Source organism: Dendrobates tinctorius, unplaced genomic scaffold (genome assembly GCF_039654945.1).
Source record: "Dendrobates tinctorius isolate UK_male_01 unplaced genomic scaffold, ASM3965494v1 ptg000116l, whole genome shotgun sequence".
Classification (NCBI taxonomy): domain Eukaryota; kingdom Metazoa; phylum Chordata; class Amphibia; order Anura; family Dendrobatidae; genus Dendrobates; species Dendrobates tinctorius.
This window is the reverse complement of record NW_027361784.1, coordinates 8,326,202-8,351,853: the sequence shown is the minus strand read 5'-3', so window position 1 is coordinate 8,351,853 and position 25,652 is coordinate 8,326,202. Positions and strand designations below refer to the sequence as shown.

The window sequence follows — 25,652 nt, the reverse complement described above, 5'->3', positions numbered from 1 at the left end:
GAACAGCCTCTTGTCATTTCCAGCTGGCTGTTCTGAAGTTGGTCCTGAATGTGTTACACTGACTGGATGAGGAGGCGGTGGAGGAAGCGTAGTAGGAGGAGGAGGCAACATGGACAAAAAAACATCCAGCAACCCTGCTGGTGGAAGGACATGTGCCAAAATGCTTTATGTCTCAGACCCAGCCACCATAACATTTACCTACTGGGGAGTTAGGGAGATATAATGTGCCTGCCCTGGCTTACTGATCAATGTATTGGATTTTGTCTGCAACATATTTTGCAGGGCAGGTGTAAAGGAGAGAGGTTCGCTGGATGCAGTGAAGAGCCGGAGGCAGAGAAGGAGTTAACAGAATTTACTGAACAGGTAACTGAACAAGGTATACTCCACACAGGGAGGCAAGAATAGTAACGGCAATGAAGGGAATTGCACACAAAAACAATACTCAAGAGAAAGATATACAAAAAACAAGGTAACTTATTGCTTGCAGTTCTTGCAGGGGAAAGGCTGGAATATCTCCCGACGGCGTCTCAAATCATGGAAAATGTCTCCGGCTCTGTTATGGAGGAACGAGAAGCACTGTCTCCCAACGGTGTTAATGTATCCGGTCCCGCTTGGCTTGAGTGCACTGGAATGTAGATAAAGTCCTTTGGGTAGATTCCTCAGGGATGGCGCTGAACACGAACCGTGGGCACGCTCACAGACCACGACAGCAGGCGGTCCTCTGGAGTAGTCTCTAAGAACGGAGTAAGTCAGCTTATCTGCAAGGTGGGAAAGAGCCATCCAGAAAGTCAAGGTCCGAAGATAGCTCAGTCGTGACACAGTCAATCTAAGAGTACGCTGGGGGATGAATGGCGTGGAGTTAGCAGTCGGAGCAGTGGACAGGGAGTCAACCTTCCCCTATCGCTTTCCCGCCAAGTCTGACTCGTTCCTGCGTTCAGTCCCTTTTATATTCCCCGTGCCCCTTGCTGTCCAGCGTAAAGGTCCTCCCCTCCCAGAAGAACCCTCCCCCGGAAACAGTGGTGACAGTCCCGATAGTTACGGCCTCAAAGGGCACCGGAAATCGCTGACTCTGACTCAGCTCATCTTCTTACACAGGGATGGCCCACCTGAAAAAGTAGTGGCATCTGGGAACTATGTACTGTGGTTCCCATGATCCCAATATATTGTTAGCTATTTACAAATTACTTGTGAGGCCACATGTAGAATATGGGATTCAGTATTTTAGGGAAGTACAGCTGAATGCAATAATTGGATGGTGTGGAGATGCTTAGTGACATTGAAGGTGATAGTGCTGTCACATCCTCACAACAGTCTTCATCCTAACCCATCTGTTTAACCTTTCACTAACAACAGGTGTCTTCCCTTCAAACTTTAAACACATCTCGATCACATTCATCCTCAAAAAGCCCTCCCTTGGCCTTTCCCTGTGTTTAGCTATCACCCCATATGAATTCAACCCTATGCCTCAAAACTAATGGAAGAGCATGTCTATCTTTATCTGTCCTTCCACCTATCCTCCTGCTCCTTCTTTTAACTGGTTACAACCTGGCTACTGACTGCATCATTCTATCGAAATTGCTCTAACTAAAGTCACCAATGACATACTAACCAGCAAAACCAAGCAATATTGCTCTGTCCTCCTCCTGGAGCTGTCCTCTGCCTTCGACACAGTTGACCATTCCCTCTTACTACAGATTCTCTAATTTCTTGGCTTCACAAACTTGGCTCTATCTTGGATATCTTCATACCTAAAAGACTGGACATTCAACATCACCCACTCACACACCACCTCCTCATCTCACCTCCTATCTGTCGGTGTCCCCCAAAGTTCAGTTCTAGGACCCCTGCTCTTCTCCATCTACACTTTTGGCCTGGTAGAGTTCATAGAGTCCCATGGCTTTCAGTATAATTTTTATGCTAACGGCACTCAGATGGGATCCAGTGTTTGGGGGATGTACAGCTGAACGCTTCAATGGGATGGTGTGGAGATTCTCGGAGACACTGCTGGTGATGATACTGTCACATGCTCTCTTTGCGATGAGCCAGGTGGCCCTGTTGCTCAGTAGCAGGAGGAAGAGGCAGAGGCCGAGACTGCAGCAGAAATGGGTACAGGTGGAGCCTCTGATCGTTCCTGTTTTTTCAGGTGTTTACTCCACTGCAGCTTGGGCTTTGCATTCATATGCCTTGTCTTGCAGGTTGTGCTCAGGTCATGAACATTTATGCCTCATTTCAGTCTTTGATGGCACAGAGTGCAAACCACTCATGTCTTGTCAGGGAGCTCCGTTGAGCTTGTTTTGGTGTGCACAGTACGACCACTGTGCTTTTGCACAGTGCTCCCTCTTTTGCTGTGCAGCTGGGGCAGCATGACCACCACCTCCTCTTCCGAACTGCCCCGTCACTCAATTCACCTTGACCCCATGTGGGGTTTAGGACCTAATCACACCCTATCGCACCATCACATCATCGCACCTCTCTAGTCTTTCCTTATCTCTGCTACCCTACTAATCCACCACTGTCCTCACTACTCTTCCACTTTTCCCCTCTGCAAATCAGTTCATTGGTTCCCATTTCCACAACGTATCCACCTCAAGCTACTATCACTGACCTAAAAAGCTGTCCATAATCTGTCTCTCCCATATATCTCTGAACTAACCTCCCGATGTCTCCCAAGACCTCGTTCTCTCCTTCACAATCGTATTTTCCTAATCCAATTGCCTGCAAGACTTCTCCAGAATATTCCCTATCCTCTAGAATACTGTGGCCCAACAAGTCTGATTATCCTTTACATTCAGAACTTTTGAGCTAAACTTGAAAACCCATCTCTTCAGAACAGGTTACAGCCAGCAATCACCCCGCTACCAGCTCATGACTACCAGAGTTGCCATCTCATCAACATCATAGCTGCTACAACCCCTCAGGCAGCAATGCATATAACTCAGGCATAATTTGGTCTTGCAAATCACTACATGGACTCTGAAATACTTCCAGAAATCTTTGTCTGTGAACACATATCACTGTGTAATCCACAAAAGCAAATGAAAGCTCTATCATGTAAAGAAGTCCTATAGCAAAACAATTCAGAAACACTGCCATCATCTCTGGGCCAAAATAGACTGAGGCAAAATAGAAAACTGTTCGAAAATTGGAAGAATAAAATATGAAATTCCTCATGGAAACCATGGATGCTGTGTCCTGTGGGCTCAAGGGAAGGACCATCCAGCTTGTTATCAGCCTGCAGTACAAAAGATTGCATCTCTGCTGGTATGGGGCTACATTAGTGCCTACGACATGGGTAACTTACATATGAAAGGTGCTATCAATGCTGATACATTATATAAAGGTTTTAGAATAGCAATTGCTCCATCCAGACAATGTCTATTACAGGAAAGACCTTGCATTTTTCAGCAAGAAATGCTAAACAACATAAAACGTCAATCACAACAGCATGGCTCTCTGAAGAAGAGTTCAAGAGATATGGCTAAAAGAGATCAAATCATTGCTTCTTGTCTTCTTTATATTTTTCACAGTAGCCAAACATTTCTGGAATTGAGGTTCTACTAGATATGAAATATCTATTCAAATATTTTATATATGTAAAAAAAATCTTATCAAGGCCTCATCCAGACTTTTGTCTTTGCTTTTATTTTGCCTGTGAGACAAAACAGACCATTATTCTTCAGTATGCTCTTTCCTCCATTTTCGTCTATGTATCGACTTTTATATTGTTGCCTCCCTTTTTCTCATTACCTCCCTCAAAAAAAAATCTAAGCTTTTTCTTCTCATTAATGGGAAATAATGGACAGTACTTGGATGGCACAAGGATTTCACATATTGATTGGATGAGCGAGTTTGATCACTGAATGGAGTCAAAAATGGACAAGTCTGTTTTTTTATTTTTTTCAAGACACTTGGTCTGCAAAAAAAGTGAACATGTGAGTAAGCTCATAAAATATCATAGGTACATGTACTATCAATGAAAAATACAGATAGAACATATGCGTGAAAAATGGACATCTGAATGAAGACTAACTTGAATATTGAAACCATCATTAATCTTAATGTCCTAAGTTTGAATGCTCGTGATCATTACAGACCTCTCCATCTTCCTGCACTTGTTCCATATTTTACCAGGGATGTCTATATTAAATTCCTTTGAGATAGCTGTGGAATCTGCAGGCATACTTACCCCGAATGTATGCAGAACACCCCAATAATTCATTGTCAATGACCCTTCATGTGTTCTTTATTATGTAACACAATGCTATACCTTTTGACTTGAAGAGATAATAGGCAAGAAGAAAGTGAAACGCATGGTCAAGTTTTACGCATAGAAATAACTCAATAGACTTCTAGAAAGAATCATGTTTCAGGGGTCGTGAGGGGCTAGAGAACAGGTCATGTTTTGCATCTGTGCAGTAGCAGATTTCTAAGTGTAGGATAATACTTTACAAGCCTCAATTTGTTATAAGTCTATTACCAACAGTCGAAATTCAGGTTATGTCTAATTCACCGTAAGATTACATTCTCGAGTCCTAAAGGTTTAGGTACACTGTTCAACATATTAAAGGCTATACTTAGATGTAACCTAAAAGTTGAGTAGTTGGGCAAATACACTGATTTACTTGTATTGCCTTGATCCACGATTACATCATGACCTGCACTCCAGAGCTGAATTCAGAATTCTGCTGGTTGGTGTCCAAACCAGTCAAGAAGGGACAGCTCCTAGAGGTTTGACCTACCAGATAAGCGGCTGGCCAACCAGAGAAAAAGTTTCTAAAACTGTTTAAAATTACTTAAAATACTTTTCTTAGGATAGTTGCCTCAACAAACTAGTGGTAGTCTGAGGTTAGGATCGGGTTTATATCAGCACAAAAATGGAGATTCCTCCTTCTTTGTGTTTCAGTGTGACTAGTGATAATATGAAGAGCACTGTCTGGCTGGATAAGTTCAACAGCTCAACCAACTCTCTTCTATTTCTTTGCATCAATCATGATGGAGAAGAGTGCTAGGTCAGCCATTAAACAACTGAGAGGTGAGTCATCCCTGTGATGACAAAACAAACCACTAAGATTAATAATAATATCGGAAATATGGAAAATTTGGACTTTTGGTACAGTTTGATTTTACACTTGAGAAACATCTTATGCGTTGTAGAATAAAAAACTATTTTTTATATGATTGGATCAATGATGAAGGATCTTCATTTTGGTTAGCACAGCCTAAAACCTTAAATTTTCTTTTCCTTCAAGCATCCAAGTAGAGTTCATCTCCCAGCCACGGGGCAACAGAAACTCGCTCAACTGAGCATATTACATGAAGTTAATATAACTTTTTATAAAGGTGTTTATCTCAGTCTGTAAATACTAATCCAAGATTCAAGTGATATATAGGGAAGCGCCGTAGCTCTGTTTTCAATCAGTGTGACTGTGACTTAATTAATCTAAGGTGTACATCAGTAACAGAACCTTATTAGCTGTCTCTTTTTTCTTCTTCTTAAACTCCAAACAATGGGGGAAGCTTCTGCTGCTTCCACGGGCACTGAAGAGCCACGCCAGTCACACATCTCCTGGCTGCCCACTGTATTTTACAGTGCTAGACAATACTGATGCTAGGAAACATACTCTTTTGAGGTTTCACAAATATGAAACCACCACCAAAACAGGTCTAATTTTTTGGAAATTATTGATAACAACTCAAGCCATTGCTTCTTTTCTTTGAAATCAGCTAGCCGGTTCCCTCACACTAAACGAAGGGATCATTTTTTGTTAAGCTTGATAAAATACCTTTGAAACTGTGTAATCATTTTGTGAATATTAAAGTTATTTCAGATCCCCAAAAAAGGACTGAGTTTTTCACTGTTAGTTAAGAAGCCACTACTTTTTCACATTCTCCCTATATAAAGGGATAATTTTTGGATGGCTTGAAAAAAAAACTATCACTTCTTCATTTAGCAAAGTGCTAAATTGTTTGATTCTCCCTAAACAGGAATAATTTTTGCTCTCCCCATGTTGAAAAGTACCTCCAGAGGATAAACATTAGCAAAACAGTCATCTATCCTCCAAAAGGGTTAGTTTTTAGAATCTTTATAAAATTTAAGTAGCCTAAAAAGTCTGAAACTGCAATGTGTAGTTAAGTAAGCTGCAGTTTTCCACTGATTATCATTTGTTTTCCTTTACCAGATAGGGTTAAGGTCACTTGGATATTATTAAGTGTATGTTTGCATTACATTGCTGTAATGCAGCGATATCCACGCTGTACAGTGATGAGGCAGTGGCCCAGCAAAGTTCAAAGCAAAACGTGTTTTAATATCCAACTCACATAAATACACAGCACATGGCATCCTCTGGATCTCAGCCAGGACACAAAACAGTCCACCTCAGAGACCTGTTGCTGTGGGCGACTGCACCACTGTGTACGTTGTGGGTGCCAGGCCTTTTGGCTCCACTTGCCTGTGTTATCTCACCCAGGTGGAGCTCTGCAGAGCCTTCTGCCCTTCTGCTCTGCATGCTTGCAAGACCAAACTGACACACCCAACCCTCTGCTTAGGGTTTTTCTTACAAGGAACCTGTGGCAGAAAGCCACATGAAAATCCCGGCTGGGAAAGAAATGGACTGCCCCACAACCATCCTGTAGTCCGTTTCAAAAACAAAATCCCAGAGCAGGTTTTCTTAAATCTGCCTTGGATAAAAGCTTGCCAAAGACTAAGGGTCCCGTTTCACTTAGCGATGCACCAGCGATCCCGACAACGATACAACCTGGTAGGGATCGCTGGTGCCAAACAGGCAGATCTCTTCAGCCAAGCAGCAATGATCCAGCATTCAAACACAGCGATGCATGCTGGCCAGCGGGACGCCGACGACGAAAAAATGGCCCAGGACATTCCTGCACGATCAGCGTTATCCAGCAGGGGGACCAGTCGCTGCTGTGTGCCACATGTAGCGAGCTCGCAGGCGAGATCGCTGTTGCGTCACAAAATCGGTGATGCATTAGCGATCTCGCTAGCGATCTCACTAGGTGAGAAGGGGCCTTAACACTTACTTTTATTTTGCATTGCAATCTCAGCTGCGTCTGTGACTGTGATGCACTCCCACAGTCTCAATACGCCTCTGTGTGCATCCTGAGCAGGACACACAGAGACCCTTACATATGACACTGGTCACTGCCTCACCTTGCTCAAACCAGGTAGAATACAGCCCTAGGAGACCTCAGAGTGTTTTATGTGTATTTTTCGAGCAATTAGAAGATTTCCAGTATTGGAATTTGCAACAAATTTATTCCACGCAAATCAACCTTATTGGGAAAATTTGTTGAAGTTAACAAATTTGAATTCTGAATGATTGGCTCGTCTCTAGCAACTGTAAAAATATAAATGCCATCATTAGCTGGTACTGTTTCATATTATGTCTATGTGCTGAATATAGAGATCATATACTTTAGATTATGGGCCATTTTATGTCACAGATACAATTCTTCAAGCCATTGATTACTGTGACAAATGCTTTATACAGTGTACAAGGCCCATGGCTGACCCTATTAGTTAAGGGCATGGAGACTGACCTCTGCTGCACCAGTGTGGTCTGTGTTCACAAGAACAGTGATTGACATCAGGACCAATAATCCCTTTGAATTGAATTTAATTTATGGGGAGTGTCTAAGGATGTGTACCTTTAGGCCTCTTTCACACATCATGTTTTTGCCATCAGTCACAATCCGTGAAAATGTGAAAAAAACGGAGAGAGAGGGAGGATTTTTTGATGTGTCAGAATGGAAAATGCAGCTCTGGGGGTTAAATTAAAGGAATAGCTTCAAAAAACGGAATCTGTTGCCGTAATCCGTCTTTTGACTGACAGTGACGGATCCTGCGCCCATAAGCTTCCATTATAGCCAACGACGGACGGTGCTGGATCCGTCGCTATCCAACTTTTTGACGTTCACAAAACACATTCCTTTGTCCGTCATCTCTGTGGCGCCCCTGAGGGTTCAGTCGCCACAGAGGTGCTGCACCTCCTCCTGAGGTGAGGTGCCCCACCATCCAGGTAAGGTGGAGACACCTGACCATACTCCAGCACCTGCATCCCACACAACATAGTAGTGTAGCAAAGCACCTTTGGTGGCTGCCTGCTTGGAACACGAAGAGTGCTGGGAGGTGGGTGGAGCTTAGTTGCACAAGAGAGCGGGAGATTATTAGGACTAGGTCAGTCTGTGAGAGAAGATCCCCTGAGTGGGATGGATTGAAGGAAGTGCTGCAGCAGACCTCAGTGACCTGGGTCTGCTGGCACAGGAAAGAGATATCTAGAAAACCTAATTCTCCATAAGAAAGATAGTTTTGTATGGAACGTAAGGAGAAGAAGAGAACTATGGACTAGGGTTAGAGCAGAGCCCTTCCTCAAGTTCTCAGCGCATGGCCGGGGTCCGGTCCCCGAGGTTGTATGGATACTAATGGTCCTGCAGCAGACACCGGAGGAATAGAAGTTGTCACCACTTTATTCCCACACAAGACTTGGGGGCACAACAGCAACGTGAGTGAGCCGGGACTTAGTAGGAAGGAGTCCCCGAAGCAGGCTACAGCTGTCTGCCGTACAAGTAGAGTTCTAAGAACATCTGAAAGGAGGAACTCCAGTGTAACTCAGTACTGAGAGTACTTCAAATAGGCGCTAGAAGGGAGACGTTCAGAAAAGGCATATATGTTGGCAGAGTGTTGGAATGGAGTACTTCATCTTGCCTGGAGGTTGACAGAGCCCCTGACCAGGAGAACACGGCACGGATGCGGGCACCTGTATGCAAAACAGACTGTGAGGAAAGCTTTGGAACTACATTCCCTGATGTCCTCCGCTTATTCCTGCGCCAACCCACTCAGCACTGCTACATCTCTGTACTTAACACTACACCGTTCTCCTCTCCTCACTACCTCCCCATCTACACTGACCTGGGACTACAGCCCTACCTGTGGAGGGCCACAACATAATTGCTGCACCACACCATCTGTCCCAGAGGATCTGTCTGCAGCGTCGGCTTAACATCTTCATTGCCGAACACCACAGGTGGCGTCACAAATCATCCACTTATAAACTTTAATCATCCACATGCTCAACATTCCCCTTTTACAATGGACGCCCAGTGCCACGGACCAGGTCACAGCTAACCGTGACATCTCCCATTGAAACCAATGGGCCCGGTACCGAGTACCCCGCTGCCCTGGAAGGGCGACCCATCTCTGCCTGAAGGACAAAGATTTTCCGACGGATCCATTGGACAACGGATGAAACGTGAGGCCATCTGTCACAATCCGTCGCTAATACAAGTCTATGAGAAAAAAACGGATCCAGCGCTGGATACGTTTTTTTTTCAAAAAACGACGGATTGTGACTGATGGCAAAAAACTAATGTGTGACTGAGGCCTTAGAATGTAAAGACACAAAAACCGTAATATTCATCTTACCAAAACCTCACGGCTCCAGTTTCACAGCATCCAAATTCTCTCTTTTTTTGTACTTGCCTATATCTGATCATATCTCATCAACCCATGTAACCACAAATGTCCATCACTTCCATAGTGATGACTCCCAACAGACATTAATTGGCTGCAGTGGTCACGTGTATTGAAAGCCTGTGATCAGCTGTAGGGAAGTGCACAGTCTTACGGAGACTTACGGGGACGTGAATGCTGTAGAACTGGAACAATGAGGAAGCAGTAAAGTGAGTATGACTTTTACTTTCTAGTTTACATAATTTTACAGTTTTTTAAAAAAATATTCGTGACTCAGCAACCCTTTTGATCAGCTGTATAAATGTAACTTTTCTGTAATATATTTCCTCTACTTCCATAAATGCTTGGTTTAATCAATGCTTACTAAGTGGGCAGGCTCTTCTTGATGTGCTGAATGTTCTGTGCCAATCATGTCTCTCTTGCTGCTCCTCCCATGTTACATCTTGCAGCCTCACAGACACACTGAGAAGAGATGCTGCTGCAGCCGCACACCCACTTCCCTTCTATTTTTTTTTTTTTTTACATTAAACTGATTTTTTGGGTCTTAGGAAAGTTTTAAACATTTACAAAGTACAGCTGAATGCTTCTAGAAGGTGAGAAAACTGACGCTTTTTAAGTAGAAAAGTTTCAAGATTCTCAATTTTCACATGTGTAAGGGGGTGGCATTGCTAGACTGTAGAGACAAGCTGCCACTTTAAGAGACATCACCCCCTTGGTTAGAGCAGTGGGACATTTTGCGCTTCCCTGCTGTAAAGACTGTTTTGGTCTCTTCTGCCAGCACTGAAGAGGGGAGGAGCTGTTTTTCTGTGTGAGAAGAGAGAGCTGAGATTTCTGCAGGAATGAGATGTGCCTGATCTGTGAAGGAAAGACTTTGTAAACTATTCTGTGGAAAACAAGGTGGCTTTCCTATATTGTCGTGAAGAGCCACGAGGAAAAGACAAGAATGGAATCCAGAGGAGGGAATCCACCGTTTCTAGGAACATCACTGGACCTGCACACAAGGAAAATACCACGTTGCACAGAGCTTCCAGGAAGAAGTGTACACCATCTTGCAAAGCTGCAGGGTCCCCGGGAATGGACTGAGATACCAACTCTACTGTGAGTGTTAACCTCTTCTGTGCACATGCTAGGGTTTAGGATAGGCTGCAATAGATAGAGCACGGTAGCCGTGTGGCCGGTGTACCAGAGGCTAGATAGGTTATAGTTAGTGTAGCATCATACATTGCTTTACTGTGTTATCTTGCCACTTGGATAAATACACTGAGCTGTAATAGTTGGTGCTCCGTGCTGTTTGACGGCCCAGCTAGAGAATATTATCCTTGTAAATTGTCTGTTTCCATAGCATGCCCCTGTTTCTGCATTTTCTCAAACACTGCATTCCTTGCCTGTAAATAAATTAGCCCTTTGTTGTTTGCCCCTCATCTTGTGCACCGTAGTCTCCCTGCATTGTGGTGGTCTCCCGGCCATCGCTTCACATGTGCTGCAGATTTATGCAAAAAAAATTAAAAAAGTGATTTGATTTAACCATATTTTTAAGATATTTTTTGGTTCAGCAACTGCACTATGTATTCAACCGAGATGAGATCACGGCGCTCATCGTCTGGATGTCGGACTGTACATAGGTGCACAGACTTAATATAATGCTATGCTATAGAAATTTATCATGTAACATAAAACAGATGGAGACTATTATATGTTGTGCACCATCGGTCGTGAGTAGAGTTGAGCGATACCAGCCGATACTTGAAAATATCGGATCGGAATGGATCGGCCGATCTTAAAAAAAAGTATCGGTATCGCCGATTCCGATACCGGGAACCAATGCAAGTCAATGGGGCCAAAATATCGGAATGAAAAAAAAACCTTTCTTTCCTTGTAGGTTAATTCTACATGAAGAAAAACAACTAAGAATAATGTAGAATGTATTGTGGGAGGTGGAGGAGACATTAAAGCCATAGAGGTTTAGCCCAATCAAATGGAATAGCAGGAATTAAACTTTTTTTTTTAAAGATGTTAGGAGTTACAAAGATATTGACTATGTTAGCCTCATTTATATTTTGCCAGACATGTATGTCTTCTTCTTCTACTTCCTTTTTTTACATTCTTCTTCTTCTTCTTCTACTTCCTTTTTTTACATTCTTCTTCTTCTTCTTCTACTTCCTTTTTTTACATTCTTCTTCTTATTCCTTTTTTTACATTCTTCTTCTTCTTCTTCTACTTCCTTTTTTTACATTCTTCTTCTTCTTCTTCTTCTTCTTCTTCTTCTTCTTCTTCTTCTTCTTCTTCTTCTTCTTCTTCTTCTTCTTCCTTTTCTTACATTCTTCATATTCTTCTTATTCAACAATTATTATTCTACATATTCAGCTTCTTCATCTTCTTCCTATTCTTCTTCATCATATTCTTGTTTGTGTCAGGCATTCCTGTAGTTGTTATCTAGAAAAGTTAGAAGTTTACACCTTCCGTTCTGCCTGTCACAAAAGATTTACAACAGGATTTGTCCGCGTTCAGTTTGGCCTGCAGAAGCAGGCCTTTTCCAGGGGCACCACGAGGAGGAACGGACTCACCCCCATACACTGCTTAGTCTTCTTCTGCTTATAAATAAGATAATATCATTTGCTCAGAGTATTAGTCTTATGCTTAATGTTCTTCTGCTTTGTTTTTTTTATGCTTCTTTGTCTTCTCTCTCTTGTTGTTCTGCATCTTGGTGGTTGTCTTCCTGTTCTTTGTCCTCTTGAACCAGCTGACGGTACTGGCACCCGGAGGGGCAGCAGAAGGAACAAGAGCCAATGGCACTACCGAGGACCAGCTGACGGTGCTGGAACCCGGTTACTAAGCAGGAGGTACCTGTGCTACAAAGCACTACCAAGGACCAGCAGACGTTGCCGGAACTCGGATACCGAGATGGAGGCACCTAGGCCAAAGGCTCTGACGAGAACCAGCTGACGGTGCTGGAACCCGGAGGGGTAGCATAAGCTGCAAGAGCAAATGGAAATAGCGAGGACCAGCTGACAGTGCTGGCACCCGGAGGGGCAGCAGAAGGAATAAGAGCCAATGGCACAACCGAGGACCAGCTGACGGTGCTGGAACCCGGTTACTAAGCAGGAGGTACCTGTGCTACAAAGCACTACCAAGGACCAGCAGACGTTGCCGGAACTCGGATACCGAGATGGAGGCACCTAGGCCAAAGGCTCTGACGAGAACCAGCTGACGGTGCTGGAACCCGGAGGGGTAGCATAAGCTGCAAGAGCAAATGGAAATAGCGAGGACCAGCTGACAGTGCTGGCACCCGGAGGGGCAGCAGAAGGAATAAGAGCCAATGGCACAACCGAGGACCAGCTGACGGTGCTGGAACCCGGTTACTAAGCAGGAGGTACCTGTGCTACAAAGCACTACCAAGGACCAGCAGACGTTGCCGGAACTCGGATACCGAGATGGAGGCACCTAGGCCAAAGGCTCTGACGAGAACCAGCTGACGGTGCTGGAACCCGGAGGGGTAGCATAAGCTGCAAGAGCAAATGGAAATAGCGAGGACCAGCTGACAGTGCTGGCACCCGGAGGGGCAGCAGAAGGAATAAGAGCCAATGGCACAACCGAGGACCAGCTGACGGTGCTGGAACCCGGTTACTAAGCAGGAGGTACCTGTGCTACAAAGCACTACCAAGGACCAGCAGACGTTGCTGGAACTCGGATACCGAGATGGAGGCACCTAGGCCAAAGGCTCTGATGAGAACCAGCTGACGGTGCTGGAACCCGGAGGGGTATCAGAAGTTACCCCTGAAAAGCAAAGTTGGCATGCCGCAAGCTGGCCGCAGTTACCGAATCACACAGTCCTACAGGGGGTGCTTGTCCTACTGGCACTATGGAACAAACCTTTCTTACCAGAACCCGCAGTCCACATAGGAAGCACCTAAACTGCTGGCACCCTAGCCTCGGCTAACCCAACCGCAACACGACATGGCAACTTGGGGTGGCAAACTGACATTGACACTTCCCGGAAACAGCAGGCAGGGCTGGAACCAAGCTGGGCAGGAGGGAGTACCCGTGCCAAAGTCAGTTATGAGCAGCAACTGGCGATGTTGGAGCCCAGGACAAGCACTTAGCAGGCTGAGGCCTGATGTGCTGTCAATTGGGAGGCAGCAGGACAGATTGCCATCAAAACAGCAGGGGAACAGCTGACGTTACTGAACCCCACAAACACAGGAGCTAGTGTTTTACTCTGTGAAGACGGCACTTCCGAGCAACAACTGGCTGTGTTGAAGCCCAGGGACAAGCACGGAGCAGGCTTAGGCTGCATTGAAGAAATTTTAAGATCGGTTGTAGACTACTAATTTGAACCAAGCTCCACTTAGGCCTGTGGATTCACTGATTTTCGTATTTCCCCTGTCCTCCAACCCCGCCAGTTACAGCTCCGAAGTGGCGTCTGCACAATCCACACTTGTTCCTGTGTTACAGGTGTTCAGTCCGGTCAGTTAATCCCCTGATGTGTGTCCGGCAATGTCGCCTGCTCTGTCCACATTCCGATAATGGGAATGTGGACAGAGCAGGCGACATTGCCGGACACACATCAGGGGATTAACTGATCGGACTGAACACCTGTAACACAGGAACAAGTGTGGATTGTGCAGACGCCACTTCGGAGCTGTAACTGGCAGGGTTGGAGGACAGGGGAAATACGAGAGACAGTGTAGCCACAGGCCTAATTGGAGCACGGTTAAAAATCAGTAGTGGTACGACTGTGTAGGCAGCAGGAGACTTTGCCATCCACACAGCAGGGGATCAGCTGACATTACTGAACCCCACTGAGACACGGGAGCAAGTATCTCTTTCCGTGTGGACGGCACTTCCGAACTACAACTGGCTGTGTTGAAGCCCAGGAAATAGGAGGGTGTAGGCAGAGGCCTACTGTATTTTGAATGAGTTTACAGCAGGAGAGACTGCCATCCACACAGCAGGGGATCAGCTGACGTTACTGAACCCCACTGAGACACGGGAGCAAGTATCTCTTTCCGTGTGGACGGCACTTCCGAACTACAACTGGCTGTGTTGAAGCCCAGGAAATAGGAGGGTGTAGGCAGAGGCCTACTGAATTTTGAATGAGGTGACAGCAGGAGAGACTGCCATCCACACAGCAGGGGATCAGCTGACGTTACTGAACCCCACTGAGACACGGGAGCAAGTATCTCTTTCCGTGTGGACGGCACTTCCGAACTACAACTGGCTGTGTTGAAGCCCAGGAAATAGGAGGGTGTAGGCAGAGGCCTACTGAATTTTGAATGAGGTGACAGCAGGAGAGACTGCCATCCACACAGCAGGGGATCAGCTGACGTTACTGAACCCCACTGAGACACGGGAGCAAGTGTCTCTTTCCGTGTGGACGGCACTTCCGAACTACAACTGGCTGTGTTGAAGCCCAGGAAATAGGAGGGTGTAGGCAGAGGCCTACTGTATTTTGAATGAGTTTACAGCAGGAGAGACTGCCATCCACACAGCAGGGGATCAGCTGACGTTACTGAACCCCACTGAGACACGGGAGCAAGTATCTCTTTCCGTGTGGACGGCACTTCCGAACTACAACTGGCTGTGTTGAAGCCCAGGAAATAGGAGGGTGTAGGCAGAGGCCTACTGTATTTTGAATGAGTTTACAGCAGGAGAGACTGCCATCCACACAGCAGGGGATCAGCTGACGTTACTGAACCCCACTGAGACACGGGAGCAAGTATCTCTTTCCGTGTGGACGGCACTTCCGAACTACAACTGGCTGTGTTGAAGCCCAGGAAATAGGAGGGTGTAGGCAGAGGCCTACTGAATTTTGAATGAGGTGACAGCAGGAGAGACTGCCATCCACACAGCAGGGGATCAGCTGACGTTACTGAACCCCACTGAGACACGGGAGCAAGTGTCTCTTTCCGTGTGGACGGCACTTCCGAACTACAACTGGCTGTGTTGAAGCCCAGGAAATAGGAGGGTGTAGGCAGAGGCCTACTGTATTTTGAATGAGTTTACAGCAGGAGAGACTGCCATCCACACAGCAGGGGATCAGCTGACGTTACTGAACCCCACTGAGACACGGGAGCAAGTATCTCTTTCCGTGTGGACGGCACTTCCGAACTACAACTGGCTGTGTTGAAGCCCAGGAAATAGGAGGGTGTAGGCAGAGGCCTACTGAATTTTGAATGAGTTTACAGCAGGAGAGACTGCCATCCACACAGCAGGGGATCAGCTGACGTTACTGAACCCCACTGAGACACGGGAGCAAGTGTCTCTTTCCGTGTGGACGGCACTTCCGAACTACAACTGGCTGTGTTGAAGCCCAGGAAATAGGAGGGTGTAGGCAGAGGCCTACTGTCTTTGTAATGCGGAGACAGCAGGAGAGACTGCCATCTCCACAGCAGGGGAACAGCTGGCAGTGCTGAACCCCACTAACACTTCAACGAATGTGTTTGGCTCTGTGGAGACGACACTTCTGAACACCAACTGACGCTGTTGGAGCCCAGGATTAGGCGAGGAGCAGGCTGGGGCCTACTGGATTTGGGCAGGTGAAGGCAGCAGGAGACTTGCCATCTCCACAGCAGGGGAACAGCTGGCAGTGCTGAACCCCACTAACACTTGAACGAATGTGTTTGGTTCTGTGGAGACGACACTTCTGAACACCAACTGACGCTGTTGGAGCCCAGGATTAGGCGAGGAGCAGGCTGGGGCCTACTGGATTTTGGCAGGTGAATGCAGCAGGAGACTTGCCATCTCCACAGCAGGGGAACAGCTGGCAGTGCTGAACCCCACTAACACTCTAACGAAGGTGTTTGGCTCTGTGGAGACGACACTTCTGAACACCAACTGACGCTGTTGGAGCCCAGGATTAGGCGAGGAGCAGGCTGGGGCCTACTGGATTTTGGCAGGTGAAGGCAGCAGGAGACTTGCCATCTCCACAGCAGGGGAACAGCTGGCAGTGCTGAACCCCACTAACACTTGAACGAACGTGTTTGGCTCTGTGGAGACGACACTTCTGAACACCAACTGACGCTGTTGGAGCCCAGGATTAGGCGAGGAGCAGGCTGGGGCCTACTGGATTTTGGCAGGTGAAGGCAGCAGGAGACTTGCCATCTCCACAGCAGGGGAACAGCTGGCAGTGCTGAACCCCACTAACACTTGAACGAACGTGTTTGGCTCTGTGGAGACGACACTTCTGAACACCAACTGACGCTGTTGGAGCCCAGGATTAGGCGAGGAGCAGGCTGGGGCCTACTGGATTTTGGCAGGTGAAGGCAGCAGGAGACTTGCCATCTCCACAGCAGGGGAACAGCTGGCAGTGCTGAACCCCACTAACACTTCAACGAATGTGTTTGGCTCTGTGGAGACGACACTTCTGAACACCAACTGACGCTGTTGGAGCCCAGGATTAGGCGAGGAGCAGGCTGGGGCCTACTGGATTTGGGCAGGTGAATGCAGCAGGAGACTTGCCATCTCCACAGCAGGGGAACAGCTGGCAGTGCTGAACCCCACTAACACTTGAACGAATGTGTTTGGTTCTGTGGAGACGACACTTCTGAACACCAACTGACGCTGTTGGAGCCCAGGATTAGGCGAGGAGCAGGCTGGGGCCTACTGGATTTTGGCAGGTGAATGCAGCAGGAGACTTGCCATCTCCACAGCAGGGGAACAGCTGGCAGTGCTGAACCCCACTAACACTCTAACGAAGGTGTTTGGCTCTGTGGAGACGACACTTCTGAACACCAACTGACGCTGTTGGAGCCCAGGATTAGGCGAGGAGCAGGCTGGGGCCTACTGGATTTTGGCAGGTGAAGGCAGCAGGAGACTTGCCATCTCCACAGCAGGGGAACAGCTGGCAGTGCTGAACCCCACTAACACTTGAACGAACGTGTTTGGCTCTGTGGAGACGACACTTCTGAACACCAACTGACGCTGTTGGAGCCCAGGATTAGGCGAGGAGCAGGCTGGGGCCTACTGGATTTTGGCAGGTGAAGGCAGCAGGAGACTTGCCATCTACACAGCAGGGGAACAGCTGGCAGTGCTGAACCCCACTAACACTTGAACGAACGTGTTTGGCTCTGTGGAGACGACACTTCTGAACACCAACTGACGCTGTTGGAGCCCAGGATTAGGCGAGGAGCAGGCTGGGGCCTACTGGATTTTGGCAGGTGAAGGCAGCAGGAGACTTGCCATCTCCACAGCAGGGGAACAGCTGGCAGTGCTGAACCCCACTAACACTTGAACGAACGTGTTTGGCTCTGTGGAGACGACACTTCTGAACACCAACTGACGCTGTTGGTGCCCAGGATTACGCATGCCGCATGCAGAGGCCAATGGGCAGCGGTTTTTATGGAGGTTGTGGACTACTACTGATTCTAACCATGCTCCACTTAGGCCTCTGGCTCCACTGTCTCTACTATTTACCCTGGCCTCCAACCCCGCCAGCTACATCTCTGAAGTGGCGTCAGCACAATCTACACTTGTTCCTGTGTTACTGGTGCTCAGTCCCATCAGTTGATCCCCTGATGTTTGTCCAGCAAGTTCGCCAGCTCTGTCCTCATTCCCACTACTGGTTATGGGAATGTGGACAGAGCAGGAGACCTTGCCGGACACACATCAGGGGATAAACTGATGGGACTGAGCCACAGGAACACAGGAACAAGTGTAGATTGTGCTGACGCCACTTCAGAGATGTAGATGGCGGGGTTGGAGGTCAGGGGAAATAGTAGAGACAGTGGAGCCAGAGACCTAAGTTGGGCACGGTTAAAAATCAGTAGTGGTTTGAATGTTGATGGAGCTGGTGACTCTGCCGTCCACACAGCAGGGGATCAGCTGGCATTACTGAACCCCAGTAACACAGGAGCTAGTGTGTTTCTCTGTGCAGACGACACATCTGAGCGACAACTGGCTGTGTTGAAGCACAGGGATTATAGTTCAGGTGGTAGAAAAATGAACACACCAGCAGACCTGGATACAGTTGCCAACCACTAATTTAGTCTGTAAGAGGAATGGCAAAGTCTTTGGAGATCCAGGCCTTGTTCATTTTCAGAAAAGTCAGCCGGTCAACATTATCGGAAGATAGTCGCGTGCGACGGTCTGTTAGTACACCACCTGCGGCACTAAAGACACGTTCCGATAATACACTGGCAGCAGGGCAAGCCAGCACCTCCAATGCATACTGGCTAAGCTCTGGCCATGTATCCAGCTTAGAGACCCAAAACTTGAAGGGGGAAGAGCCATCTGGGAGTACAGCGACAGGGCAAGACATGTAGTCTGACACCATCTGACGGAAGCGTTGCCTCCTGCTGACTCGAGGCGTCGCTGATGGTGTAGACAATTGTGGTGGACACACAAAACTTTGCCACATTTGGGCCATAGTGGTCTTGCCTTGTGCTGCGGCACTGCCTCTGCTCCCTCTTTGTGCAGAGTTTCCTCCACTGCCTCGACGCACAGAGCTGCTTTGTAAAGCACTTGCAACAATGCTGTCGGGTGGAATGGAAAACATTATGGACTGCACCAGTGACTCTTCGTACTCCCGCATTTTACGCTCCCGGTTCAACGTTGGTATGAGCCTTTGTACGCTGTCCCGGTAGCGAGGATCTAGGAGGGTGTACACCCAATAATCAGCCGAGACGAGAATGTGGGCGATGCGGCGGTCGTTTCTCAGGCACTGCAGCATGAAATCAACCATGTGATGCAGACTCCCAACTGCCAAAGAACCGCTGTCCCCTGTTTGAGGCGTGACCTCGACCTGCTCTGCATCACCCCACCCTCGCTGTACATACTGAGTAGAGGTTTGTGTACCTCCCTCCTCTGGAGAGATGTCTTCCTCCTCCATCGACTCCTCCTCATCCTCCTCACAAAGTGTCCCCTGCCTAGGCCTTTGTGAGGAAACACGTAGCGCAGACTGTCCAGAAGCAGATGGCATTTGGGACTCCTCATCCTCCACCTCTTCTGAAACCTCATCCCTTAGTGCTTGCAGTGTTTGTTGAAGCAGGCAGATAAGGGGGACAGTCATGCTGACTAGTGCATCATCTGCACTCGCCATCCGCGTGGATTCATCGAAGGCACGCAAAACGAGGCAGATGTCCTTCATAGAGGCCCACTCAATGGTGCTGAAGTGTGAACGGCGCACAGTGCGACTTGTTTGCGCCTGATGCAGCTGGTACTCCATGACTGCTGCCTGCTGCTCACACAACCGCTCCAACATATGTAACGTTGAATTCCACCGGGTGGGTAGGTCACATATGATGCGATGTTCTGGAAGGCCAAATCGTCGCTGCAGAGCAGCGAGGCGCGATCTTGCCGTGCTGGAACGTCGCAAGTGAGCGCACTCTATGCGGACCTTGTGCAACAGTGCATCAAGATCCGGATAGTCCCTCAGAAAGCTCTGCACGACCAAGTTAAGAACATGTGCCAGACATGGGATGTGTGTGAGGTTGCCTAGGCCAAGAGCTGCCACCAGATTTCGGCCATTGTCACACACTACCAAGCCCGGCTGGAGATTCGCTGGCCCAAACCACACATCGCTCTCCAGCTTGATAGCATTCCAGAGCTCCTGCGCTGTGTGGCTTCGATTCCCCAAAGAAATTAATTTGAGTACAGCCTGTTGACGTTTGGCCACGGCTGTGCTCATATCGGTCGTAACAGGCTCCTGCTCTGCTGTTTCTGAGGAACTTGAGTAGGAGGAGGAGTCTATGTGTACAGACTGGAGTCCTGCAATCCGTGGCGTTGGAAGAACACGTACAGCGCCACTCTCCAGATCCGTACCCGGCTCCACAACATTGACCCAGTGGGCAGTGAGGGAAAGGTATCGTCCCTGTCCATGGTTACTGGTCCACGCATCGGTGGTCAGGTGGACCTTGCTACTAACGGCGTTTAGTAGCGCATGTTTTATTTTGCCCTCAACATGTTTCTGCAGGGCAGGGACGGCTCGCCTGCTGAAATAAAAGCGGCTGGGCACGTTGTATTGGGGGACTGCCAATGCCATTAAGTCCCGGAAGGTGTCAGTGTCCACCAGCCTGAATGACAGCATTTCAACTGCCAGAAGTTTGGCAATGCCAGCATTCAGAGACTGTGCTCGGGGATGGTTTGCCGAGTAAGGGCGCCTTTTATCCCATGCCTGTGCTACCGATGGCTGTGATGGATGGGAACGTGCTGTTATGGGTGGAATCTGACAGGGTCTCCGGACAACAGTGGCAGAGGTTCTTCCTTGGCGATCCTGTGAGGAAGCCGAACCAGCAGTGTGTGAGCTGGAGGAAGAGGGCCCAACACGAACTGAAGAGGTGGTAGGTGGTGCTGTACGTTGGCCTACGTCTTGAGGGTGTCTCTGCAACTCCAACTCGTGCTTGGTGCGCACATGTTTCCACATATTTGTGGTATTGAGGTTGCTGACATTTCTCCCTCTTTTGACTCTCTGATGACACAGCTTGCATTTGACAAAGCAAATGTCATCTGCAACTGTGTCAAAAAAGGACCACGCACTGCAACTCTTGTGAGCGCCCGGTTTGCCTTTGGAAGGAGGAATGCTCCTAACGGGTGCCGAAGTGGAGGGTACAGGCAACCAAGTCTTCCCCCTCCCTCTGCCTCCTGTTTTGGCCGGTAGGGGAATCTCTTCCTCCGAGCTGCTCCCACCACCTTCCTGTTGCTCACGCCATGATGGGTCAAGGACCTCATCATCTTCCCTCCCCTCTTCAAACAGCTGCTTCTCCGGGGTTGTCTCGCCAGCACCGTACGCACCAGAAAGTGGCAACTGAGTCTCGTCATCATCTGATGCGTACTGAGGTGTGCTGACCATAGGCACTGGCCCACTCGCCTCTTCAGATTCAGAGGGACAAAGAAGTTGCGCATCACTGCATACTCCCTCTTCTTCACATTCAGGAATGCTGCTTGGCTGGCCCCCTCTTTCCAAGCCAACAGATTCCGAGAACAGAAGTAGAGATTGTGATGGCTCCTGTCCATGTCTCTCTGACTGCCTGGGCACTTTGGCAGGTGGTGAAGAGACAGATGGTTGCTCTTCGGTGCTCTGACCCTGAGAGGATGCGGAAGTAATTGAAGTCGATGCGTTAGCTGCCATCCATCCGACAACGGCTTCAATTTGTTCCTCCCGCAGCAGTGGGGTACGTTGAGGTCCTACAAAGCTGCGCATAAAGGACTGTTGCCTGCTAAAACTGGGGGATGCTGATCCACTGGTGCCCGCAGCAGGCCCAGAATCCCCACGTCCTCTACCTGTAGAATCCCCACGTCCTCTCCCTGCAGAATCCCCACGTCCTCTCCCTGCTGAAACTCCACGCCCACGCCCACGCCCCCGCGCCTTACTCCCTGCCTTCTTCATCTTGCAAGACTGCTTAAGATAGGCAAAAAAGGACAAAGGGGGGCCTTAGTGTGCTTATTCCTGAACAGCTGGTTACAGGTACAAGAAACACTAATTTTATGAAGTGTGTGTGTGTGGACTAGACTTTAATAGGAGCTGATGTGGCCTACACAAGTTCAAAATGTAGTGTTTGGTAAACTTTTTATGTGGTTTCTTTGTTTGAAACAAACTCAAAGTATGAGAACAAAGAATTGAAACTGATAGTATCACCAACTTTTTGGAGCTATTACAATGCAGGCAGGTAACCTACAATGCAAAAGATGAGGCTCCAAAAAAATTGGGTAATACTAATCTGGCTGCGCCGGCAGGGCACAAGCCAGAAAAAAAGGCTCCTCTATCTACTCCTATATAGTGTTTGCAACCAACCAATGTTGATGGATACGGATGGATGCACACTAATAGGAGAAGAAAAAATGAGCTGCACTCAGAGACAAATATGTGTGAGGCAGTGACGCACGTTGAGCGTCCTACAACCAGACGTAGCTGCAGGACACTCTACTCAGCGTGAGCTGCACTCACACACAGTCAGAGACCTCTCAGACAGCCGTCAACAGTGCAGCTAAGTGGGCACTGGCACTGACAGGCTGCAGAAAGGCTCCGCTGTGTACTCCTATATAGTGTTTGCAACCACCGTAGATGGAGACGGATGGATGCACACTAATAGAAGAAAAAATGAGCTGCACTCAAATAAAAATATGTGTGAGGCAGTGACGCACGCTGAGCGTCCTACAGCCAGACGTAGCTGCAGGACACACTACTCAGCGTGAGCTGCACTCACACACAGTCAGAGACCTCTCAGACAGCCGTGAACAGTGCAGCAAAGTGGACACTAGCACTGAAAGGCTGCAGAAAGGCTCCGCTGTCTACTACTAGTGTTTGCAACCAACGTATATGGATACGGATGGAAGCACACTAGATTGAAATTATTTAAAAAATGCAGCTCAAAAAATAAAAGATGTATGAGGCAGCAGTGATCACACTGGGTGGCCTACAGCCTGACGTGGCTGCAGGACCCACTCCACAGCGTGAGCTGCACTCACACAGCCCTTGCAGACAGCTGTGAAAACAGCGCTGCTAGGGAAAAGCAAGCTACAGTGGTGGTTTATGTAGCCTGGATAAAGCACAATATTGTTTTTAGAATCGCTATTTCTAACTGTCCCTCACAGTCTTCTACAGCAGCCTGTCCCTAACTGAATTCACAGCAGAGTGACCAGAAATGGCGGCTGCGGTGGCTTTTATAGTGCATCATGACATCATTTCGGCAGCCAATCACAGCCATGCCAATAGTTAACATGCCTACATGCCTAACAGGATGTGCCCACACTTCGGAGGATTCCCATTGGCTTAATCAAAGCAAGCAGGCTCATAGCATGATGGGAACTTCCTATTCCGATTCCGATCCCGGAATCCGATATGAAAAAAGTATCGGAATTAAGTATCGGAATTCCGATACCGCTGATATCGGCCGATACCCGATACTTGCGGTATCGGAATGCTCAACACTAGTCGTGAGAATGCTTTTAGTCTGAGTTAACTCTCTCACCTTTGCCATTGTTCCCTGTATTGAAGCTTGTCCATAAATGCTCATGTTGTGTTGCAGTCGCCAGATAAGATCAGTCTGTTGGCTTAGTATTATGTGCGGCCGCACACAACATATCTGATAACTCATATCTGATCCAGTAATATTACAATAAGGTTTCTCATGGAAATAATTGGTCTAGCAGATCTTCAATGCTCGGTCTCCTGGGAGACTCCAGCCGTCTTGTATGCATGTTTTAGGATGATTTGCTGGTCTTTTTTTATCTGGGTGGTCATATAAATGCACCAGATGTTTACATGTTATAACCTTAGAGATCAATTTTAAGTACGAGATAAAAACATAAATGACTCCTCAATGAGTAATTTTCTTAACCATTTAGGTATATTTTAAACTGCTAACGTTTCAATCTATTTTGTGGTCACCAGACCATGTTAGCGCTCCCTGTCTGTTAGGAATATGGGCTATGAGTGATTGGGTGCCACAATTTACACTATGAGAGGTGAAGACAGTCAAAAAGGTTATAATAAAGACATATTCAGGAATCTCAATTTACAGGATCTCAATATGTGAACCATTCATATTTTCCATAAAGCAATATTTGTAGTTAAAGGGATTATCAGATTGAGAAAACATACACTGTTGGGGATTTCACAAGTTATTACAGAGAAGTAGAGATGAGCAAATCGATCTGCTGTGAATGAAAATCGACTCAAATTTCCTGAAGTTCTCCAGTCCCTGTAAGTTCAAACAATTTGCAAGGATTGCAAAGAAGAAAAATATCTGACCCCATTTCACACACCGCTAAAGATTGCATTATCCAGAAAGCTAATAATGACGTCAGGTGCAACTGCGTGGGCTTTATCATAAAGCATTGTACCTATCTCATTACATATTTTTGAGCAGCCAATCATTGGTGGCTATCACAGGGCAGGGCCGCCATCAGGGCATTACTGCCCTGACTGGCGTAGGGGCCTGATCAGCAGAGGGAGCCCGCATCAGGACCCGTCACCTCTAGGACTATAAAAAATGAGTGCAGCACAAGTAGTGACCATTTTAGGATTTCTCTGACTAGAGATAAAGGGTCATAGTGAACAGCTCAGTGATATTGCTGTACTACTTACTGTACAACACTGAATCACTTTAAAAATGGGAGTACTGGTCTGAGTCGGTTGGTTCTTATCTGAAATGCGTAGATCTACATTGTTTTTACTGATTTTGTACTTGACATTTGATGTCTGAATTCTTCTCTTACATTTCTATTACATATGTGTTTCTGCACTGCGCTGGAATTTCTCCTAGTTTGTTTTATGTTTTATAAATTATGCATTATTCCAAAATTGTATGTAATTTAAAGGGAACTATCGTGAGAAAAAAATGCTTTTAACATGCAGATATAGGGTTAACCTGCAGGTTAATGGTGTAGTGAGCCTGCCCAGTGGCCGCACTTAGAGCCCCGCTGCTGGTAGAAAATTAACCTTATTCTCTCCAGCAGCGTTCGGGTCTCAGTCACAGGGGTGGCGCTTTCGCGGGTTTATTCACCGCTCTGTGTATATTCAGTGATGGCTGTAACTGCTCCCTAGCCATGACTGATAGCTGGATGTAATGATGAGGAAGCTATATGTCAGTGCTGGGGGTGCAGTTACCGCCGCTGCTCTTTATACTCACAGGGATGACTAAATCAGCGCTAGAGCCACCCCCGTGACTGATACAGAATGCTGCTGGGAAGAATAAAGTTAATTTCCTCCCGGCAGCGAGGGTCTAGTTGCGTGCACTGAGCAGGTTCATAGCACTATGAACAGGCAGAATAACCACATATCTGCAGGATAAAGACGTTTTTTCACATGACAGTTTCCCTTTAATGATACAGTATTCAGAGATATTAGGGCACAGAAACAAATAGCCCCCAATTCATCAAAGTATTTTCAGCCAGAAATCTGGACCAAAAGATTTTGTCAAGTTGCTGAATTTTAGTAATAATTCAAGGTTGTGAAAAAAATATTGCGACTTTTCAAATTTTCGTGCAAGTTTCAACCAGCTCTGCCAAAGTGGGAGGAGTTATTTCGGAAAAGGGGTAAGGTGCCGCAGGTCACCTAATTCATGACGAGCTATGTAATACCAGAAATCTTATCCCAGTCTCCATGCATCACTTGTCACACCATCTCATCAAGTACCTGCTGTCTGGCCTAGAAGGGGTTGCCACCAATTGGACAGCCCCTTCTGAATTCCTATGTTTCTCCCAGTAATATAATAACTATACTCCCCTC

At 47.2% G+C, this 25,652-nt stretch overlaps 1 long non-coding RNA gene across 1 annotated transcript; it reads right to left on the bottom strand.

The window, feature by feature from the left end:
* Window positions 1-337: 337 nt before the first annotated feature.
* Window positions 338-23,475, bottom strand: LOC141101378 (uncharacterized). The gene is made up of 2 exons (XR_012234956.1): window positions 23,392-23,475; window positions 338-758 (listed from the first exon to the last, which is right to left on the bottom strand). It is a non-coding gene; the product is annotated as an uncharacterized lncRNA (long non-coding RNA).
* Window positions 23,476-25,652: the final 2,177 nt, after the last annotated feature.